The sequence below is a fragment of the Pristiophorus japonicus genome, chromosome 18 (genome assembly GCF_044704955.1).
Source record: "Pristiophorus japonicus isolate sPriJap1 chromosome 18, sPriJap1.hap1, whole genome shotgun sequence".
Taxonomy (NCBI): domain Eukaryota; kingdom Metazoa; phylum Chordata; class Chondrichthyes; family Pristiophoridae; genus Pristiophorus; species Pristiophorus japonicus.
Genome location: NC_091994.1, coordinates 102,590,535 through 102,614,068, shown reverse-complemented (window position 1 = coordinate 102,614,068; position 23,534 = coordinate 102,590,535). Strand labels below are relative to the sequence as shown.

Here is a 23,534-nt window from a genome sequence, read left to right as displayed (position 1 = left end):
TTAGGTGATGTCCATGCCTTTGTTAACTCTAGCCTTGACTATTCCAATGCACTTCTGGTCGGCTTTTTACCTTCCGCCCTCCATAAACTTAAGCTCATCCAAAATTCTGCTGTCCGTATCCTAACTCGCACCAGGCCCTGTTCACCCATCACCCCTGTGTTTCCCGACCAACATTGGCTCTCAGTTGAGCACTGCCTTGATTTTAATATTCTCAACCTTGTCTTAAAATCCCTCCATGGTCTCGCCCCAATTCCTGTAACCTCCTCCAGCCCTACAACCCTCCGATACATCAGTGCTCCTCCAATTCTGGCCTCTTGCGCATCCTTGATTTTAATCACTCTACCACTGGTGGCCGTGCCTTCAGCTGCCTGGGCCCTAAGCTCTGGAACTCCCTGCCTAAACCTCTCCGCCTCGCTACCTCTCTTTCCTCCTATAAAATGCTCCTTAAAACCTATCTCTTTGACGAAGCTTTTGGTCATCTGTCCTAATAGCTCATTTGTGGCTTGGTGTCAAATTTTGTTTGCTAACGTTCCTGTGAAGAGCCTTGGGACGTTTTACTAAGTTAAAGGCGCTATATAAATGCAAGATGTTGTTGTTGTTGTTAAGCTTGGGTTTCAAAAGTTTGAAGATTCTTCTTTGAAATTTCCATGGGGGTTCGGTGGGAAGATCAGGGACATTCTACATCTCTGTGAGAGAAGGAAGACTAAAGGAGGCAAGGAGTTCTGCAGTTTCGAGGTGCTGGGAAAGACTGAGCTAAAGGAGGAGAGAATGCGATGAGTCTTTATTTAAGCAATGCAAAGAGATGCAGAAACATAAGGCGACATATTTGGAGCTTAGATGGTGGTATAAGCCAAATGACTGTCTAAACTCAGGAGGGGTCAACATTTAGTTCCATTTTGTGGAAAGGAAATCTATATAAAGTATAAATGATAAAATATAAGATATATCAATTATCATAAATATATGCCAAAGGACGCAAATTTAAGATAATTAACAAAAATGTTATAGGAAGAGGGGTGGCGGGTGGGGGGGATGAGGAGATTTTTTTTTTACACAGCGAGTTATTATAATCTGGAATGCACTCTCTGAAATGATGGTGGAAGCAGATCCAATAGTAACTTTCAAAAAAGCATTGAATATATACTTAAACAGGAAATATTTGCAGGGCTATGGGGAAAGAGCAATGGAGTGGGACTAATTGGTAGCTCAATCAGACAGCTGGCACAGGCACGATGGACTGAATGGCCTCCTTCTGTGCTGTAGGATTCTATGATTCTATGATAACTGTACCACAATTTATTTACAAGTATCTAAAGTATTTATACACACATGCACATATGCTGATCTCTGGTGGCAATGCTCACACTGAGTTGAAGGATATGCTGTTTACTGCTAATTGAGGATTATGGCACGTGATGCACAAAGTCCACTTTCAGCCACTTTCCTTGCTTTTGATTTGAATGTTCTGTACCACGTCACTTCTGATTTGCAGCTATTTTATGTTGAGCCAATCAACCGAGTATGATGGCTACAGTGTGACTGATGATGTGTGATGCTTATGGGAAGTGTGAGAAACTAAAAGTAGGGGCTATAAATGTAAGACAGTCCGCAATAAATCAAATAGGGAATTCAGGAGAAACTTCTTTACAAAAAGAGTGGTAAGAATGTGGAACTTGCTACCTGAAGGAGTAGTTGTGGCGAATAGCATAGAGACACATTATTGTCACTCCATATTTACTAATACCCGTTCACTTACAACCTCCCCAGATTTTAGTAAAGGTAATGCTGAAAGAACAGAAAAACTAATTGCTAGTTTCAACACAATTTAAAGTTTTAAAAAAATGAATCCTTGAAATCTTTAATACATACATAAATGCTGGAAATACACCACAGGATCTAAATAAGAAAGGCAAGTTATCATTTGGCAGGCAGCATTTTCTGTTTCTATTTTGACAAATTTTCCTTCTGTTATATTCTCGATGAATTATAGGAAAACAAAGGCTTGTGTTCATACAGCACCTTATGACAAAATATCTCAATGTGCTTCATCAAGAGAATTGTTCCCCATGTGTTAGTATATCTAGGTCCCCAGGAGTGTGTTAATATGTACAGGGGTGTCCCCAGGAGTGTGTTAGTATGTACAGGGGTGTCCCCAGGAGTGCGTTAATATGTACAGGGGTGTCCCCAGGAGTATGTTAGTATGTACAGGAGGTCCCCAGGGGTGTGTCAGTGTGTGCAGGAGGTTCCCAGGAGTGTGTTAATATGTACAGGAGGTTCCAGGAGTGTGTTAATATGTACAGGAGGTTCCCAGGAGTGTGTAAATATGTACAGGAGATTCCCAGGAGTGTGTCAGTATGTACAGGGGGTCCCCAGGGGTGTGTTAGTATGTACAAGAGGTCCCCAGAGGTGTGTTACTATGTACAGGAGGTTCCCAGGAGTGTGTAAATATGTACAGGGGGTCCCCAGGGGTGTGTTAATATGTACAGGAGGTCCCCAGGAGTGTGTTAGTATGTACAATAGTTCCAGGAGTGTGTTAATATGTACAGGAGGTTCCCAGGAGTGTTATTATATACAGGAGGTTCCCAGGAGTGTTAGTATGTACAGGAGGTCCCCAGGAGTGTTAATATTTGTGGGCTGTCCCCAAGAGTGTAATATTATGTGTAGGATGTCCTCAGCTGTGTTTTATTGTTTGCGGAGAGTCCCATGGACTTTGCAAGAGGTCTGGTGGAGCGCATTAATATTTGCAGGCGCTCTCCACATAGACAATTTTGAAATCCTCTTTTATGCAATGCGTGCTCTCCAGCCACCTCACTCTATTTTCTGGAAGGCAACAAAAAGACTATTCATTGCCCATGTTTTTTTCCAAATAGAAGTATCCTTTGAACCAATAACATCTGTTCTATTTAACCCTACTGTTAGAAATAGTTTTGTAAACCTTTGTTTCACTAAAAGTTCCATTTAAGTTTATGGTAAAATTTATTTTTTGAAAGACTGGGTGGTTCAGTCGATCGGACATTGGCTTTTCACTGCAGGAACATGGGCTCAAATCCACCCAGAATAACACGATAAAATCTCTGCTGTTGCTGGTTGTGAGATTTCCATGTGAAATGAGTTTGGACAATCTCAGCTCAGCAACTTGGTTGGCAAGCTTGCTCACAGCCTTATTGATGTGGTGCAATAAGGAGCTGTAGGTGAGGCATAGGGGTATAAATTCAGGGACGAAGGGTCTTTCCCTGCACCTGAATGTGGGTACACTTCCTGCCCACCATATTGGGGGCTTAGTAAACCGGTTCACGCCCTAAAAACGGGCGCTGTGCAGCCGAATTAGTAGAGAAAGTGACTGCAAAATAAAAACTGGAACTCTGAAATCAAAACAGAAAATGTTCTGATGAAGGGTACACCCGCAAAAAAATCATTATAATGTATTTGCTTCATGGGTGAGATTGAGGCGAAGGAGCGGTGAGAGACTGTAGAGGAACGTGATCGGGGCCCAGGGGAGGCGCGAGTTCGGGGCCAGGGGCCCAGGAACAGCACAGGGCCAGCCCATACTGCGATATGTGTGCGCACTAGGTCCGTACAGCAGAGCTGGTCTCCAGTCATCTTGGATAACTCTTGCCACTGGACCAAGACCTAGCTCTGTCAAGCCCGTGTGGTGGCTGGTGTGCAACGGCCACCCCACATTAAAAAAATCCATGCACAGGCATCTTCCACCCTTCAGGATGTAGTCCAGGACCTGGAATATTAGGCCCTTCACACATGTGAACTCATCCTTTTTTGGCGTGGAAGCAAGTCATCTTCGTTTCGAGGGACTGCCTATGATGATGATCTTTGCTTAAGAATTCATAGTATCACATTGCTATTAAGAACTAATTGGTTTATTAGCAAAGGTTTAACAATCACACTGCACATTATAGTTCATCCACCAGGCTCACAACCACCTACCTTATCATGAAACCAACTGGCTGGGGTTTTATTGAGCCTTGTGACCATCACCTGATTGGCTAAGCCACTCCCAACTCAACAGCTCTACAAACCTGTGAGCATACTCACGGGTGCATACATTGCAATCATGACTTGTCTTTCCTCTATATGGATGCTGACGGACTTGCTGTGTGTTTCCAGTCTTTTTATCGGTAACCTGTGGCTGTGCCACACCTGGCCTGGGAGCGCCTGATGCCGGCAGTGGATGTCTGATATCACAACATGTTCTACTTTCCAGCAACAACATCTCTTTCCCCCCCCACCCCCCCACCCCCTCAAAAAGTACACTTTAAAAATATATATATTTTTATTTCAGTTTTCCAGCAGCTTTTCAAGCAGCCTTTGGAGTGAGTATATGAGTTAGCAATAGCTGATACCTGCTGCCCTTGTGTTTGGAACTGGGGTATCACCCTGAGAAGGTTTGATTGTTACTAATTGCTATAATCTAGGTTATCGGGGCCAGGAGCGGTTTCATTGTCTCTGTATAATGGCTGTAAAGAATAAATTCTCAAGGGCGTAAATTACAGATAGTCTGCCCCTTTTCACCTACTGCTGTGAGATCACTCAATGCCTTTGAACGTCCAACGTCTATTGCAGACCATAATATGATACATGGTCCATTTAGCAAATACCTCTCAGCCAAGAAGAAGCAGTAACTCAGCTGAAATGAGTCAGCAATGGAATCAGACCAGAACCTCGAGCTAAAATAGAATCTGTTAAGCTGTACTTCTATAAAAGGACGATGTCAGTTAAAGGAGGAAACTAAATGCCGGTATAAAAATATTTCTTTTGTTACAGTGCTTACTTTCCATTCAATAAAAAATACTGTTTGGATGTCCCAAAGCGCTTTACAGCCAATGAAGTATTTTTGGAGTGTGGTCAGTGTTGCAATGTAGGAAACGTGTCAGACAATTGGTACACAGCAAGATCCTACGAACAGCAATGTAGAATGACCAGATAATCTGTTTTTGCGATGTTGGTTGAAGGATAAATATTGCTCAGGACACCACAGAGAACTGCGCTGCTCGTCTTCGAAATAGTGCCAGGAATCTTTTACGTCCACCTAAGGGGGCAGTCAGGGCCTCAGTTTAGTGTCTGATCCTAAAGACGGCACCTCCGACAGTGCAGCACTCCCTCAGTACTGCACTGGAGTGTCAACCTAAATTTTACACTCGTCATTGGAGTGGGACTTGAAACCATAACTTTCTCACTCAGAGGTTAGAACACTATCCATTAAGCCACAGCTAACACTGACTCATCACACAAAGACACCACACTCGAGTGATCTGGGTAGGGCAGGGTAGAAGAGGCAAAATATTTTGATTCATTCAAGAGCTAGGAAGGTGACATGATGAGGAGTGTAGGCTATTTTTTATTATGGTTGAGCTATGACCGGCTGAATGGCTTCGATCACCTGTGTCTACCGTGTCATTTTACATCGGATTACATAGAATGTACAGCATAGAAACAGGCCATTCAGCCCAACAGGTCCATGCCCATGTTTATGCTCCACGAGTCACTTCCCATCAATGTTCCCTTTAAGCTGTGCAGCCGCGCAGCTCTCAGGATCTCCCGCGTAGCTGGCTTGCCGATTTTTCAATGTGAAAATCCGCGGTAAAGGGGCCACGTACCCCCCCAAAAAAGAAGGAACATTGCTTCCTGGCTCCCTTTATCTAGCCCTATCAGCATATCCTTCTATTTATCTAGCTTCTCCTTAAATGCATCTGGGCTATTCACCTCAAACACATTCTGTGGTAGTGGGTTCCACATTCTAACCACTCTCTGGGTAAAAAAGTTTCTTCTGAATTCCCGATTGGATTTATTAGTATCTTATATTTCCCTGTGGTCATCATCATCATCATAGGCAATTCCTCGAAATCGAGGAAGACTTGCTTCCACTCTAAAAGTGAGTTCTTAGGTGACTGAACAGTCCAATGCGGGAATTACAGTCTCTGTCACAGGTGGGACAGACAGTGGTTGAAGGAAAGGGTGGGTGGGGAGTCTGGTTTGCCGCACGCTCCTTCCGCTGTCTGCGTTTGGTTTCTGCATGCTCTCGGCGACGAGACTCGAGGTGCTCAGCGCCCTCCCAGATGCTCTTCCTCCCCTTCGGGTGGTCTCGGGCCAGGGACTTCCAGGTGTCAGTGGGAATGTTACACTTTATCAAGGAGGCTTTAAGCATGTCCTTGAAGCGTTTCCTCTGCCCGCCTGGGGCTCACTCGCCGTGTAGGAGTTCAGAGTAGAGCGCTTGCTTTGGGAGTCTCGTGTCGGGCATGCGGACAATGTGGCCCGCCCGATGCAGCTGGTCGAGTGTGGTCAGTGCTTCGATGCCGGGGATGTTGGGCCTGGGTGGAAATATTTTCTCTACCTCTGCCCTATCAAACCCTTTCATAATCTTAAAAACCTCCATAAGTCATAAGTTGCCATGATTGGATTAATATACAGTGGGCTGGTAGGATAATGATACCGGAGAATTGGGACGGACGCCTCAGTCAATGCATCTTCTATCAAATGCCTTGTTCTATCTTGGAACACTCAGGAGAAATGCCAGCTCCACGTAGTATCGGCGCTCTCCAGACGAATTTCCGCAGCAAGAGGGAAAGCCCTGTGTGTGTAAGTGTGTGTTAAATACGTTTCCTGAGCATGCGCTTAATAGAATTTGAAAGAAAAAACACTCCCCCACAGCGTAGATTTGATCTTCACTCTATCCCCCCACGCCCCTTGTCGTGACTCCACACTCACTAATAAGCCCCGCCGATCCCTGGTCTGCAAACATTCGCTCCTTGCATCCCATCGGCAGTGCAAGGGAGAACTTGCGAAGAGAGAGAGGGGGAAACAGAGATTCCAGGGCTCCTCCCGGCGCATTTATTTGGATACATCTATGTGGATGGAATGAATGACTGACTGACTAGCGATTTGAGCAGAGCACTGGGTGCCTCTCTCTCTCCTGATGCCCAGTAACACGGTGCGTGTCATGTTGATTTCCGCGGTATAACACGCTGCTCTGTGAGATGGGGGACTGCTCATCTGTCCGTCTTTATCCCCGTGCACCGCTGTAGTAGTTGAGGAAATATTGGGATCTGCGATTTGCCATCTGAAGGAGATAAAGGAGAATTGATGCAGGGTGACCGTGGCCAGCTAGAGGTCTGCCTGAGTTGATACAACTCTGAAGGTAAATTGATTTTTTTTTAATGTCTAAGATTCTTCCTTTTCCCTCCTTCCCCTAATAATAAATTGTTGTGCAGAACTATGTTTTACATAAGGGGCGAAGATTCCAGCGCAAAGTTCTTGAAATATTTCATCCGTTAGCGGAAATGTTCGCTCATTTCAGATGCACAGAAACTATTTTTAAGGAATATCGCCCCCTTCAAAAAAAAAATCCAAGACAAAGTTGATCCAGTAAAATAAATTAAATTAGACCACCCATTAAATACCGATGTGATGTATGAAATAATAGACAATAGGGCTGGAAGAGGGAAGTATGCAATATATATATATAAATAGCAGATATTACATCTAAATGAAAAAATACAGTTACAATGTAGCAATGTTTATTGAAGATAATATAATTTGAGATTTATTGAACGTTCACAGTATTTAAATGCTAGTTTCAAACTAAACTGAGTCTTTCTCTTTTGTCCCCATTATTTGCAAATATTAAATATTTCATATGATTGTTTTTTGTGCGATCTTATCTCTGTGGAACTCCGCACCCTTCAGAAATTGCATGAAATTAACTGGTTCTGTGCACGCCCCCGCTTCTGGCGCGTGTCCGACGCGCGAAAACCTGGCTGGCGCGCCCCCGGATATGTTCCGGGTTTGCAATCTTGTGTTTTTTGGGCGATGACATTCGTGCCCGCGGGTTTTCTGAACGACCTCTGCGCGCGCCCGAAGCCGAGTACGCGCCCGGTTTAATTCAGGAGAATGCGCGTGCACGGAGTACTCCCCCACTGGCGGTGGTCCCGACTGGTCTGGGACCATCGGTAGCTGCCGCATGATAGAGGGAACTGGTCAGGCCCCTCCCCGCCACCTTTCATAATTAATGAGGAGATAAATGATTGCAGTTGTTGTGATTTCCACCAAATGAGTAAAGTGCGAATGGACAGAGTTATTAGATTACCGAGAAAAATGAGATAAGTGCCCTCAACCATCCATTTGCATCCCTGCAGAGAAGACCAGTCCTTTCAGGCTGGTGTGAATAGCGGACGTATAGTGCAACAAGCCATTTCAGTTCGTAATCTATATGTTGATTGCTCAATGTTAATACCTACTGGCACACCGGGGTTAATCCCTCCCACTACACCAGGCACTGAGGGTAATCCCTCCCACTACACCGGGCACAGGAGCTAATCCCTCCCACTACACCAGGCACTGAGGTTAACCCCTCCCACTATGCCGGGCACAGGGTTTAACCCCTCCCACTACACCGGGCACTGGGGTTAATCCCTCCCACTACACCGGGCACTGGGGTTAATCCCTCCCACTACACCGGGCAGTGGGGTTAATCCCTCCCACTACACCGGGCACTGGGGTTCATCCCTCCCACTATGCCGGGCACAGGGTTTAACCCCTCCCACTACACCGGGCACTGGGGTTAATACAACAACAACAACAATAACTTGTATTTATATAGTGCCTTTAATGTAGTAAACACTAGAAGGTGCTTCACAGGAGTGTTATATAACAAAACCTCCCACTGCATCAGGCACTGGGGTTAATACCTCCCAGTGTTAATTGTCCTCATCCAATCTCTCTCTGGAGTTGCTATTTTCGACCTTCGGAAGATTCCCTACCCCAGTGCCTTCCCCTGTATCCCCCTACCACCTGTCAGACATTTTTGTTACTTCCAATTTGCACTTATAGCTCCCAAACTCCACCCTACACGACAGTAATGAATATAATGACTCAAAAGACTAGTTACAGTAAACTGCCTCAGGTGTAAACCTGATCCAACTTTATTCGTGCCCAAAGTAACCCGCGAGACAAGGTAACCGCGCTTATACACCAGTGACTGCGCATGTGCACGTACAGCCCGATGTCCTCCGACAGTGGCGCCCCCTGGTGTCCGGTGACCCCAAGCATAAATACATAACAACATCCCCTTTCAAGATCTTAATATCAGTCTTTTTACAAATTAAGATGGTCTGGGTCTTTCCACTCACAAATTGATCGTCTCAGTTCAACTTCAGTTCTAGGTGAGCGTTCTGAGTCAGTTGTGACTGAGAGCTGAGTAACCGATTTGATGGGAGCGGTAATGACCACATCAGGGACTGGAGGTCCCGTTTCAATAATGACAGCAAAGTTCTCTGATGAATGAACATTGGTTGGTTGGTCACTGACTGCGTCTTCCTCAAGCGGTTCCAGTTCATTCGTGTGCCCCAGTTTTATCTGATCAACATGTTTTCTGCATGTTTGCCCATTCTTGAGCATGACGATAAACACTCTGTTACCCTCCTTGGCTGTAACAGTACTGGTGACCCACTTTGAACCTTGACCATAGTTCAGGACATAAACCGGATCATTGACAGAGATGTCACGTGACACAGCAGCACGCTCATGATACCTTTGCTGACTTTGACGTCTGTTTTCAACACAATCATTTAAATTGGGATGAATAAGAGGGAGCTTGTTCTTGAGACTTCTCTTCATCAGTAGTTCAACAGGGGAGACCCCAGTAAGTGTATGAGGTCTGGTCCTGTAGCTGAGCAGTATACAGGACAAGCGAGTCTGCAGTGAACCCTGAGTTACGCGTTTCATACTCTGCTTGATCATTAGAAGCAGGTTTGAATGGGGCTGACCTCACATGTTTAATCCCATTAAGTTTCAGGAACTCTTGAAACTCCAGACAAGTGAAGCAAGATACGTTGTCACTCACAACAATGTCAGGCAAACCATGAGTAGCAAACATGACACGAAGGCTGTCAATAGTGGTTGTAAACATACTGGATGACATAATAATACACTCTATCCACTTTGAATATGCATCCACCACAACAAAAAACATCTTTCCCAGGATAGGGCCCACAAAATCGATGTGGCTCCTCGACCATGGTTTCGATGGCCACGACCACAAACTCAGCGGAGATTCCGCTGGTACTTTACTTAGCTGCATGCAGGTATTGCACTGATGCACACATGATTCAAGATCAGAGTCAATTCCAGGCCACCATACATGAGCCCTGGCAATGGCTTTCATCATGACAATACCAGGATGAGTGCTATGTAGTTCACGTACAAATTTTTCTCTATCTTTCTTAGGCATAACCACACGATTACCCCACAGTAAACAATCTGACTGAACGGACAGTTCATCTTTGCGACGGTTGTAAGGTTTGGTCCCATCACACATTGGTATTGCAGACCAATCACCACTGAGGACACAACGTTTCACAACCGATAAAATAGGGTCCTGGCTGGTCCAGATCCTAACTTGTTGAGCAGTGACAGGAGTTGCTTCACTCTCAAAAGCATCCATTACTAACAGTAGATCTGCAGGTTGAGGCATCTCCATATCGGGTGTGGGAAAAGGCAGACGACTCAGGGCATTGGCACAATTCTCAGTGTTAAGTCTATGATGAATAACATAATCATAGGCAGACAATGTCAATGCCCACCTCTGGATACGGGACAATGCATTAGTATTAATCCTTTTGTTTTCCGAAAACAATGAAATGAGTGGCTTGTGATCCATTTTGAGTTCAAAACGAAGACCAAATGGTACTGATGCATCTTTTTGACCCCATACACACAGGCCAAAGCTTCTTTTTCTACCATGCTGTAAACTCTTTCGGCCTTTGACAAACTTCTCGAAGCATACGCAACAGGTTGTAGCTTACCCGACTCATTTGCTTGTTGGAGTACACAGCCAACCGCCTATGATGAAGCATCACAGGCCAATACAAGACGCTTACACAGATCATAATGAACAAGTAACTTGTTTGAACAGAGCAGATTCTTAACTTTCTCAAAGGCTCTATCTTGAGACACACCCCAGACCCAGTTGTCTCCTTTTCTGAGTAGCACATACAGTGGCTCTAACAAAGTGCTCAATCTTGGTAAAAAATTATCGAAGTAGTTGAGTAACCCAAGGAATGAACGCAGCTCTGTCACATTCTGAGGCCTGGGTGCATTTTTGATGGCCTTGGTTTTCGAATCAGTAGGCCTGATGCCATCAGCAACAATCTTCCTCCCCAGGAATTCAACTTCAGGTGCCATGAAGACACACTTCAAATGTTTCAGCCTGAGCCCCACTTTGTCCAGACGATGTAGGACTTCTTCAAGATTGTTCAGATGTTCAGCAGTGTCGCGACCTGTGACCAGAATGTCACCTTGAAACACGACAGTTGTAGGAATGGACTTCAGTAAACTCTCCATATTCCTCTGAAATATGGCTGCAGCCGAACGAATTCCAAAAGTACACCTGTTGTAGACAAACAGTCCTTTATGGGTGTTGATGCAGGTGAGTTTCTTCAAAGTGTCGACAAGCTCCTGTGCCATATAGGCCGATGTCAGATCCAGTTGAGTGAATTATTTTCCACCAGCTAGCATGGCGAACAGGTCATCAGCCTTTGGTAACGAGTACCGATCCTGTTTCGAAAATCGGTTAATCGTAACCTTGTAGTCTCCACAAATCCTGACAGTGCCATCACTCTTCAACACAGGAACAATAGGACTGGCCCACTCGTTAAACTCGACCAGTGATATGTCCCCTTCACGTTGGAGTCTGTCAAGCTCAATTTCAACCTTCTCCCTCATCATGTATGGAACAGACTGAGCCTTATGGTAGACAGGCCTTGCATCAGAATCCAGGTGAATCTGCACCTTGGCTCCCGTAAAATTTCCAATGCCCGGTTCAAACAAAGAAGGAAACTTCTTCAACACTTCAGCACATGAAGTGTCATCCACTGATGACAACGCTTTGATATCATTCCAATTCCACTTGATTTTCTCGAGCCAATTCCTGCCGAACAGCGTTGGACCATTACCTGGGACGATCCATAACAGTAGATCATGAACCGCACCATCACCTTGACTACTGCACTGCCAATCACCGGTATGAGTTCCTTAGTGTAAATACGCAACTTGGCATTGACTGGACTCAGCTTAGGCTTCACAGCCTCAATGTCCCACAGTTTGTCGAATGTCCTTTGGCTCGTTATCGACTGACTCGCACCCGTGTCCAGCTCCATTGATATAGGCACGCCATTCAGCTTCACATTAACGATTATCGGTTGGCTCTTTCCCAAGAATGAATACATACCATACACTTCCTCCTTGGGTTGTGTATCCGGGCCAGCACTGGACTGGTCATCATCAGCAATGTAATGAGCGGCCGCACGCTTGCTCAGTTGTGGGCACATTCTCTGAAGATGCCCCACTTACAAACAGCAATTACAGGAGTACTGTTTAAACCGACACTGATGAGGCCGATGATTGCCCCCACAATGCCAACAGGGTGAAATCGGATTCGTACCAGTTGGTGGAGTTTGAACAGCTTCAGGTTTCACATAAGCAGTTGAATAGACCCTGCCATAAGCAGCTCTGCCAGACGATGACACAGTCTTGTTTACAGTACTTGCCGTGGAGCTCCGATTCTTCGATGATATCTGCCTCAAATTATCATCAGTCGTCATGCATGCCTGGGCAGTCGCGATGGCCCTGCTCAAACCCAGCTTCACTTCGGCCAATAACTTCCGAAGAATCACATCGTGGTTGATGCCTATCACGAAGAAATTTCGCAGCATGTCTTCCAACACGTTCCCAAACTTACACGGTTCAGCAGGATGTCGCAGGTCGGCAACGAATCCCGACACATCCTGGCCCTCAGCACCAACTTGCGTGTAGAAGCGATAGCGTGAGATGATGATCCCCTCTTTTGGCTTAAGATGGTCACACACCAAAGCACACAAATCCCCATATTCTTTATCCATTGGACGTAAAGGTGAGAGAAGATTCTTTATGAGGCCATAAATCTTTGGACTATAAACGGTGAGGAAAGCCGCCCTGTGCCGAACTGTAACAGCGTCTCCCTCCATTTTGTTGACCACAAAATACTGATCCAGGCGGTCGATAAAATACGGCCAATCCTCGCCATCCACGAGTCTCTCCAGAATTCCAATAGTGCCCATTGTTCATGCGAAGGTTCTTAAGTTACCTCGTCGCCAAATGTAATGAATTTAATGATTCAAAAGACTAGTTACTGTAAACTGCATCAGGTGTAAACCTGATCCAACTTTATTCGCGCCCAAAATAACCCACGTGACAAGGTATCCACGCTTATATACCAGTGACCGTGCATGCACACATACAGCCCAATGACCTCCGACAGTGGCGCCCCCTGGTGTCCGGTGACCCCAAGCATAAATACATAACAACAACAAACTCCAATTCATCCAGAGCCCTGAAGCCCCACATCCTTTCCTGTACTAAGTCCGGCTCACTCATCACCCCCAGACATTGCCCCCCCCCGCCACAGGAGCCCATTCCCTCACTGAATTGATTTTGAAATCCTTGTCCATGTGTAATCCCTCCCTGGTCTCATTCAACCTCTACATTCCCAGCTTGCAGCTTACGTAGGACTATTAGAGACGTTATACAAGGTGCCCCTGGTCTCTGTAATTCTCTCCCTATATCCTTCCGCCTTGCTGCATCATTACCTGCCTTCAAAAGTACCCTCAAAATCTACCTCTTCAAACATACATTTGGTCACCTCCCCATACCTCCTAATTCCTGCTTGGTGTTCAATCAGCACATTTGTGAAGCTCCTCGGGAAGCTATGCTATATTAAAAGCACTGTCTACGCATTGGTTGTTGCATTGGGATTGACATTAAAGTTGTACCTCACAATGCATCTAGTACTGAGAACCTTGGGTGATAAATCAAGGTAAGCAGTACAGGGCACCACTAAAGGTGAAAAGAATAAAAGAGAAAGCAAGATGTCACAAAATCATGGTCATCATAGGCGGTCCCTCGAAACGAGGATGACTTGCTTCCACACCAAAAAAAGGACCGGTTTACAGGTGTTTCAATGAAGGACCCGAACTACATCCTCAAGGGTGGAAGATGAATGTGCGTGCATTTTTTTAACGTGGGGTGGCCGTTGCACACCAGCCACCACACAGGCTCGACAGAGCTAGGTCTTGGTCCTGTGGCAAGGGTTACCCAAGACAACTGGAGACCACGGACCTAGTGCGCACATAAATCGCAGTGTGGGCTGGCCTGTGCTGCCCCTGGGCTACTGGCTCCAAACTCGCGCCTCCCCTGGGCCCCAATCACGTCCCTCCACAGTCTTTCACTGCTCCTTCGTCCCGACCTCACTGCTCCTGCTGTATCTGCCCACGCTCCAATCACCGACCTGGATCTTGATGGCATCACTCTTCACAGCCGTCGCCCTCCTGCACCAGCTCACGCTGTACCTTCTAGTGGCATGCCTCCGTGCTGCCCATGGCTGCCGCTCCTATTATGGCCCCGACCTGCCGCTGATGTTCCCTCGCAGGTCGGGGCCTCCATGCTGCCCAAGGCCGTCGTTCGCCGCTCTTTTTATGGCCCCAACCTGCTGCTGATGGCGCCAACCTGCGAGAGAAGATCAGCGGCAGGTTGGGGCCATAAAAGGAGCAGTGAGCGGCGGCCATGGGCAGCATGGAGGCCCCGACCTGCGAGGGCCACAAAGTAGTCACAAGGTAAGTAACACCAAGCTTGGGTTTCAACAGTCTGTAGATTTTAGAAGGAAAGAAAGATTGAAGCAGGTAAGGAGGTTCGGTGAGAAATGAGTTTGAGTAGGAGATGGTACAATGAGTCTTCATTTCAATACACTGAGGATGCAAAGAGGAATATGAGATGCTATATTTGGAGGGTAGCTGGTGGGATTGGCCAGCCTACTTTATATGTCTAAGGGGATGAACATTTAGTCTGGGAGATGTCTTGCTCAATCTAATTGAGATTTCCATCAGGGAGGATGTTTCAATGGAGTCTTGTCCTGAGGGAATCAGTGTACTGAGCTCCACAGACCCCGAGTTGTGATGTGTCACTGTGTGAACAGCTGTGTTTCAATGTGGAACTCACTATCTGTCTGTTGTTGAGTCCAGTTCATTGGATATATTCAAGAGGGAGTTAGATGTGGCCCTTACAGCTAAAAGGATCAGGGGGCATGGAAATAAGGTGGGAGTGGGGTACTGAAGTTGCATGATCAGCCATGATCATATTACATAAGACCATAAGAATTAGGAACAGGAGTAGGCCATCTAGCCCCTCGAGCCTGCTCCGCCATTCAAAAAGATCATGGCTGATCTGGCCGTGGACTCAGCTCCACTTACCCGCCCGCTCCCCATAACCCTTAATTCCCTTATTGGTTAAAAATCTATCTGTGATTTGAATACATTCAATCAGCTAGCCTCAACTGCTTCCTTGGGCAGAGAATTCCACAGATTCACAACCCTCTGGGAGAAGAAATTCCTTCTCAACTCGGTTTTAAATTGTCTCCCCCGTATTTTGAGGCTGTGCCCCCTAGTTCTAGTCTCCCCGACCAGTGGAAACAATCTTTCTGCCTCTATCTTGTCTATCCCTTTCATTATTTTAAATGTTTCTATAAGATCACCCCTCATCCTTCTGAACTCCAACGAGTAAAGACCCAGTCTACTCAATCTATCATCATAAGGTAACCCCCTCATCTCCGGAATCAGCCTAGTGAATCGTCTCTGTACCCCCTCCAAGGCTAGTATATCCTTCCTTAAGTAAGGTGATCAAAACTGCACGCAGGTGCAGCCTCACCAATACCCTGCACAGTTGCAGCAGGACCTCCCTGCTTTTGTACTCTATCCCTCTCGCAATGAAGGCCAACATTCCATTCGCCTTCCTGATTACCTGCTGCACCTGCAAACTAACTTTTTGGGATTCATGCACAAGGACCCCCAGGTCCTTCTGCACCGCAGCATGTTGTAATTTCTCCCCATTCAAATAATATTCCCTTTTACTGTTTTTTTTCCCAAGGTTGATGACCTCACATTTTCCGACATTATATTCCATCTGCCAAACATTAGCCCATTCGCTTAACCTATCTAAATCTCTTTGCAGCCTCTCTGTGTCCTCTACACAACTCGCTTTCCCACTAATCTTTGAGTCATCTGCAAATTTTGTTACACTACACTCTGTCCCCTCTTCCAGGTCATCTATGTATATTGTAAACAATTGTGGTCCCAGCACCGATCCCTGTGGCACACCACTAACCACCGATTTCCAACCCAAAAAGGACACATTTATCCCGACTCTCTGCTTTCTGTTAGCCAGCCAATTCTCTATCCATGCTAATACATTTCCTCTGACTCCGCGCACCTTTATCTTCTGCAGTAACCTTTTGTGTGGCACCTTATCGAATGCCTTTTGGAAATCTAAATACACCACATCCATTGGTACACCTCTATCCACCATGCTCGTTATATCCTCAAAGAATTCCAGTAAATTAGTGAAACATGATTTCCCCTTCATGAATCCATGTTGCGTCTGCTTGATTGCACTATTCCTATCTAGATGTCCTGCTATTTCTTCCTTAATGATAGCTTCAAGCATTTTCCCCACTAAAGATGTTAAACTAACCGGCCTATAGTTACCTGCCTTTTGTCTGCCCCCTTTTTAAAACAGAGGCGTTACATTAGCTGCTTTCCAATCCGCTGGTACCTCCCAGAGTCCAGAGAATTTTGGTAGATTATAACGAATGCATCTGCTATAACTTCCACCATCTCTTTTAATACCCTGGGATGCATTTCATCAGGACCAGGGGACTTGTCTACCTTGAGTCCCAATAGCCTGTCCAGCACTACCTCCCTAGTGATAGTGATTGTCTCAAGGTCCTCCCTTCCCACATTCCCGTGACCAGAAATTTTTGGCATGGTTTTTGTGTTTTCCACTGTGAAGACCGAAGCAAAATAATTGTTTAAGGTCTCAGCCATTTCCACATTTCCCATTATTAAATCCCCCTTCTCATCTTCTAAGGGACCAACATTTACTTTAGTCACTCTCTTCCGTTTTATATATCGGTAAAAGCTTTTACTATCTGTTTTTATGTTTTGCGCAAGTTTACTTTCATAATCTGTCTTTCCTTTCTTTATTGCTTTCTTCGTCATTCTTTGCTATCGTTTAAAATGTTCCCAATCTTCTAGTTTCCCACTACCCTTGGCCACCTTATACGCATTGGTTTTTAATTTGATACTCTCCTTTATTTCCTTGGTTATCCACGGCTGGTTACCCCTTCTTTTACCACCCTTCTTTTTCACTGGAATATATTTTTGTTGAGCATTATGAAAGAGCTCCTTAAAAGTCCTCCACTGTTCCTCAATTGTGCCACTGTTTAGTCTGTGTTCCCAGTCTACTTTAGCTAACTCTGCCCTCGTCCCACTGTAGTCCCCTTTGTTTAAGCATAGTACGCTCGTTTGAGACACTACTTCCTCACCCTCAATCTGTATTACACATTCAACCATACTGTGATCACTCATTCCGAGTGAATGGCGGTGCAGGCTCGAAGGGCCGAACGGCCTGCTCCTGCACCTATTTTCTATGTTTCTATGTTTCTATCTAGGAAACACCTGCGTGGTTGGCTGGAAGAAGCCATTTGACAGGTTGCATTCGTCATTGTCACTGGTACAATGCAGGCTTTGCCTGCAGAGCACATTATACAATAAACGGAATGGAATACTTTATTATGTAAAGGATACTGGGGATATCCCTTGAGGTGAACGTGATGGGATACTGTACAAACTGCAGGTGGCAATTCCTTGAGGTATTATTAAAGAAAGCTGCTCACATTATTCCTTTGATATACCCATTACAATATACTAGATCAATTGTTCCGGGTATCCCTCATACAATGTATGCCATCACACTATGTAAATTGCTTGAGATACTTAGGGCCTGGCTGTTTAAGCTTGTTACTCACGTGCTGCGTATGGATTTTATAGTCAGCAGCTAGACTGAGATTAGCATTGCAGAGAGAGTCTCTGGAGATGAGTGCACAACGCTGTCAGCACTTAACTCCGGGGGTCTTTGCTTGGCTTTGGAAGAGTGTTTCTGGCTGAGATCCAGTAGGTAGCGTTTTTGAACCGGTGGCTGGTGGAACTGTGAGTTAGCTGATTGCTGTTTGATCCGCTATTGCAGTACCTTCTGAGTTTGCCAAGGTGAGAAAGGAAGTGAGTGCTGCTGGACAGGAATCAGGCAAGTGGGTGGGGAAGGCACATCAATCAACAGTCATCTGGGGACTCTCAATTATCTGCCAATTACTATTTTATGCCAGTATAATCCCTTCCATTATGATGGATAATTGAAATCCCATGTATATTACATGACACTGTATACCCTGCTCAGGGTATCCCTCATTCAATGTATTACAGAATACTGTATATTATGCTCAGGAGATCCCTCATGCTGTATATTACTTGTAATACCTGTCTATATTATTGTATAAACCGATAGGCTACCCATCATGATGTTCGTGTGACTGAGCATTTGAGGTTGAGATACTTTTAAAGCATCCAGTTCTAGTCACCAAGAAACAAAGGAGACAATCAATTGATGGAGGCAGTGAAGAGAAGGGAGACAAGGCGACTGTTCGGGGTCTGAGTCATGAGGAGAAACTAGAGAAATTAAGCTGTTCATCCTTGAAAGAAGATGTTAGTGAGGTGAGCTTATAGAAGTAGAAAAAACAGTTAAGGAAATGGAAAAAGTAAATTCAGAAGTTTACTTTAAATTCATTGTGGGAGGGGAATAAGGGGACACAGACTCAAATTAGTAAACATTAATATTAGCACTGATATCTTCTTCACACAAAGAGTGATCAACATGTAGAATTAAACCTCCAGATAGAGCAGTGGAGGCAAAAACACAGGAATCATTTGAGAAACAATTGACTGCTACATTGGAGGACTTTAGGATGGATGAATTAAGGTATCCGAAAGGTCTTCCCCATCCATAATGATCAAAGAATCATCGAAATTTACAGCACGGAAGGAAACCATTTCGGCCCATCGTGTTCCGTGCTGGCTGACCAAGAGTTTTCCAGCCTAATCCCACTTACCAGCTCTTGGTCCATAGCCCTATAGGTTCAGGTGCACATCCAAGTACTTTTTGAATGTCATGAGGGTTTCTGCCTCTACCACCCTTTCAGGCAGTGAGTTCCAGACCCTCACCACCCTCTGGGTGAAGACATTTCCCCTCAAATCCCCTCTAAACCTCCTACCAATTACTTTAAATCTATACCCCCTGGTTCTTGACCCCTCTGCTAAAGGAAATAGGTCCATCCTATCCACTCTATCCAGCCCCCTCATAATTTTATCCATCTCAATAAGATCTCCCCTCAGCCTCCTCTGTTCCAAAGAAAACTACCCCAGCCTGTCCAATCTTTCCTCATAGCTAAAATTCTCCAGTCCAAGCAACATCCTCGTAAATCTCCTCTGTACCTCTAATGCAATCACCTCTTTCCTGTACTCAGTACTCTAGCTGTGGCCTAAGATGTGCAACGGTCACCACACATTAAAAAAATCCACACACAGGTACCTTCCACCCCCTCAATTGGAGTTCAGGACTGGAACATCGGGTCCTTCATTGAAACATCTGTGAACTCATGTGGAAGCAAAGCATCCTCTTTCGAGGGATCGCCTATGATTATGATGAACTACTGTTTTATAAAGTTCAAATATAACCCACCTGCTCTTGTATTCTATGCCTCGGCTAATAAAGGCAATATTCCGTATGCCTTATTAACCACCTTATCTAGCCAGCCTGCTACCTTCAGGGATCTGTGGACCTGCACTCCAAGTTCCCTTTGTTCCTCTACACTTCTCAATGTCTTACCATTTATTGTGTATTCCCTTGCCTTGTTAGCCCTCCCTAAATGCATTACCTCACACTTCTCCATATGATCTTGTGAACAGACAACTGTGATGAACGGCATTGTCAACATTGGACACCTTGGCTGTGAGATTTGAGTTGTGAGTCATTTACCAGTGGCAATGCCTTGGTGTAAAATGATAAGCTGAGTCCCTGATTTGGAGCTCAGGGAACAGCAGATCTCACTTTGCCCCTGAGTAGTTCGGCACTATCTATAGTTTTAGTCGAGGGCATTTGGCTGAGCGGTTCATTCTGGGAAAGCCCTCCCGCCATTGAATACAAGCACAGGCTGTGTAGCCCCTCCATTCACATGAGATAGTGATCCTGAAGCAGAAGGACTAGAGATTACAATCTCCTGTAGGAGGGAGTGTTTATAGTCTGGTATACTCAGAGAATTGTGAACCTGTGGAATTCTCTACCATAGAAAGTTGTTGAGGCCAGTTCGTTAGATATATTCAAAAGGGAGTTAGATGTGGCCCTTACAGCTAAAGGGATCAAGGAATACGGAGAGAAGGCAGGAGTGGAGTACTGAAGTTGCATGATCAGCCATTATCTTATTGAATAGTGGTGCAGGCTCGAAGGGCCGAATGGCCTACTCCTGCACCTATTTTCTATGTGTATATGTTTTAATTTCTGTTAAAATAAACCCCTGCAATTATGGAGAACACTTTCGAAGGTTTGCAGAAAATATTTTATTTTTTTATTTTTAAATAGAATGTCTCTCCTAAAAGAACATCTGTAATACGTGTAAAGGGATTTGTAGAAAGACTCTTGTTAAAGTACGATTCTGACTACTTGGGCTGGTTCAAGTCCTGTCTGTCCTGGATCTTTCAGTGTGTTAAAGAATGAGTACATTACAATAAAAAGGGAGGGTGCCCACATACTGTTGGACTAATTCATGGTGGTGATTATCCACAGGAAGAGCTGTCAGATTCAGCGGAGGTTAAAGGGAGAGGAGAGGAGCTGAAGCGTATCGCCAGTGGGGAGGGCTTAAAACAAAGGTCACGTCAGCACTGGCCCTCTCAAGCACTTCCTAATGGTTAGTTATAGAATAACATTAGCTGAGGCAAGGTGCAAGCCTGTTTCCTCTCTTGTATGGTTCCAGGTCTTCTAACTCAACCAATATCAAGAATGACACCTCTGATTCTGAACTATCGATATTTTTCAATTGGCAAACATTAAAGGGTGAAAAAAAGAAAAAATTGCATTAATATAGCACCTTTCATGAGCTTAGGACGTCCCAAAGCGCTTTATATCCAATGAAGTACTTTTTGAAGTGTAGTCACTTTGTAATGTAGGAAATGCCGCAGCCATTTTATGCACAGCAAGGTCCCACAAACAGCAATGCGATAATAACCAGATAATCTGTTTTAGGTGTTGGTCTAGGGACAAACTAATGGACTAGAATTGGCACTGCATGGGCAGTGCATGCCCCAACCGAGAGGCCCAGTACCTGCCCGAAATTGGGCCTCGGGCCTCACTATCATTTAACACATCAGCTACTGTCGCCTGTCATGCCTTCACTGGCAGCTCGCGCATTCCAAATGTTAAATGTAGGACTGCTTGCCTTGCTGGCAGTGGCTCGAAGGTAAGTCCCGGGACGGGCTGTTGGAGTGGAGATTGGGGGGATACGAACGCGACAACTTTGGAGTTGGGCGAGCACTGTGGATGGGCCCTCTAACAGGCGTTATACCCATAATTAACGTACGCAATGGTCCTAATGCTTCTTTTAGATGGCTGTCTGCAAAGCTTGCTATGCCACTATGGCGGTTCCCGTAACACGAATGCTGATCGGGTTTGGGACATAGCGCTTCTAAATTGGTCCTTTTTTCCCCCATTTTCCGCTCGGAAAACAGATGCAGAAAGAACCAATTTCCACTTCTTAATCTTTACTTTATTGCTGTATTTTGTATCAAACAAAATGAAAGGTTTGTGACATCCCACAGCTTCCGGGGCTTTAAGCAGCTCCTGAGTTACCAGCAAAATAGGCCATATCTCACATCTTCAATATTTGGCTCGGTTTTCTCCTCCACCACCAGCGCACTGTGGTTGCAGTGTGTCTGATCAACTGAATGTACTGCAGCAACTCACCAAAGTTACTTTGATAGTTCCTGCCTCCCCTTCGACCTCTACCACTGAGAAATACCAACAATGCTCTGGGAACACCATCATCTCCAAGTTCCCCTCCAACTCATCTACCATCCTGACTTGGACACATATTCTCTATTCCTTTATCATCGCTAGGCCAATATCCTGGAATAACAGATCTCAATGGAACTACAGTCTCGATGGTCTAGCTGACACCATTGTGGGAGCACCATTAGGGCAAGGACTACAACTGTTCAAGGAGAAGAGCTATCTCCGCAATCTTCTCAGGGCAATTGGAGATGGACAATAAATGTAGCCTTGCCAACATCAGAATAAATAACACAAAATAATATTTTCTTCAGGTGGTAAGGTCTGTGGTTCAAATGTGACAGGCATGGGAACCTTTAAGAGCGGAGATTAAGCAAAACCAAAAAAGAGGGCAATGCAACAGAAATGTGGCAAATTAAAATTGTGAAACATTAATGATGTGTGAAGATTTCAGTGATGAATCCGCCTTTGTACAAAAAGACAGTGATCGCTGGTGACATTTTTCTAATGAGCCACATTTTACGTTCTCCCCCCTCACTCTGTTGATGCCCTGTTTGGTACGATATTCTCAGCTGGCGAGGTGGGCAGACTGACCTGTTCTCAGCCCCCTGCCAGTGCCAACTCCAGTGCCAGGTGCTCGGAGATGTACGAGAATAGCTGCGGCTGTTCAAAGAATTTTATAGCATAGAAGACCATTTGGCTCTGAAGGGGCAATCCACTTATCCCCTGGCTTTTTCCTCATAAAATTAAAAACATTCTTTTTCAAAAATGTTCCCTTTTTCTTTTAAAAGCAATTTGGATTCTGCTCCACCACTGTTTCTTGAGGGGAATTCCATATCTTAACAACCCTCCATGTAAATAAAAGTCTCTTAATATCGCTCTTCATTATTTTAGTGATGATTTTCAAATTATGCCCTGCAGGTACTAGCTTGCTAACCAGTGGAAATAGTTTCCCTTGACTTACCTTATCAAAACCCTTAATAATTCTCAACACTTCCATCAAATCTCTTCTAACTTTCTCTGTTCTAATATAAAGGTCCTCGGTTTCTCTAGTCTCTACTTATAACTAAACCCTCTCATCTAGGAACATAGAAACAGGAGGAGGCCCTTCAGCTCCTCGAGCTGTTTCTGCCATTCAATTAAATCATGGCTGATCTGCATCTTAACTTCACCCACCCACCTTGGTTCCATAAGCTTTAATAATCTTCCCCAACAAAATCCATCAATCTCAGAATTGAAATTTTCAATTGATCCCCCAGCCTTTGGGGGAAACAGTTCTAAATTTCCACTATCCTTTACGTGAAGAAGTGGTTCTTGACATCATCCCTGAATGACCTTGCTCTAATTTTAAGGTGATGCCCCCTTGTTCTGGACACCCCCCAGCAAAGAAAATAGTTTCTCTCTATAGAATCATAGAAATTTACAACATGGAAGGAGGCCATTTCGGCCCATCGTGTCCACGCTGGCCGACCAAGAGCTATCTAGCCTAATCCAACTTTCCAGCTCTTGGTCCATAGCCCTGTCACCCTCTATCTACCCTATCAACTCCT

General features: G+C 45.0%; 1 protein-coding gene across 2 annotated transcripts in view; it reads left to right on the top strand.

The window, feature by feature from the left end:
* Positions 1-6,742: 6,742 nt before the first annotated feature.
* Positions 6,743-23,534, top strand: part of LOC139229318 (probable G-protein coupled receptor 153) — an 89,868-nt gene continuing 73,076 nt past the window's right edge. Inside the window, exon 1 of one of the 2 annotated variants that reach the window (XM_070861009.1) lies at positions 6,743-7,150. The gene's annotated coding sequence lies outside the window, so the exon portion shown is untranslated. Of the gene's footprint in view, positions 7,151-18,563; positions 18,642-23,534 lie in introns of those variants that run through there. The other variant, XM_070861010.1, reaches the window with a different exon arrangement.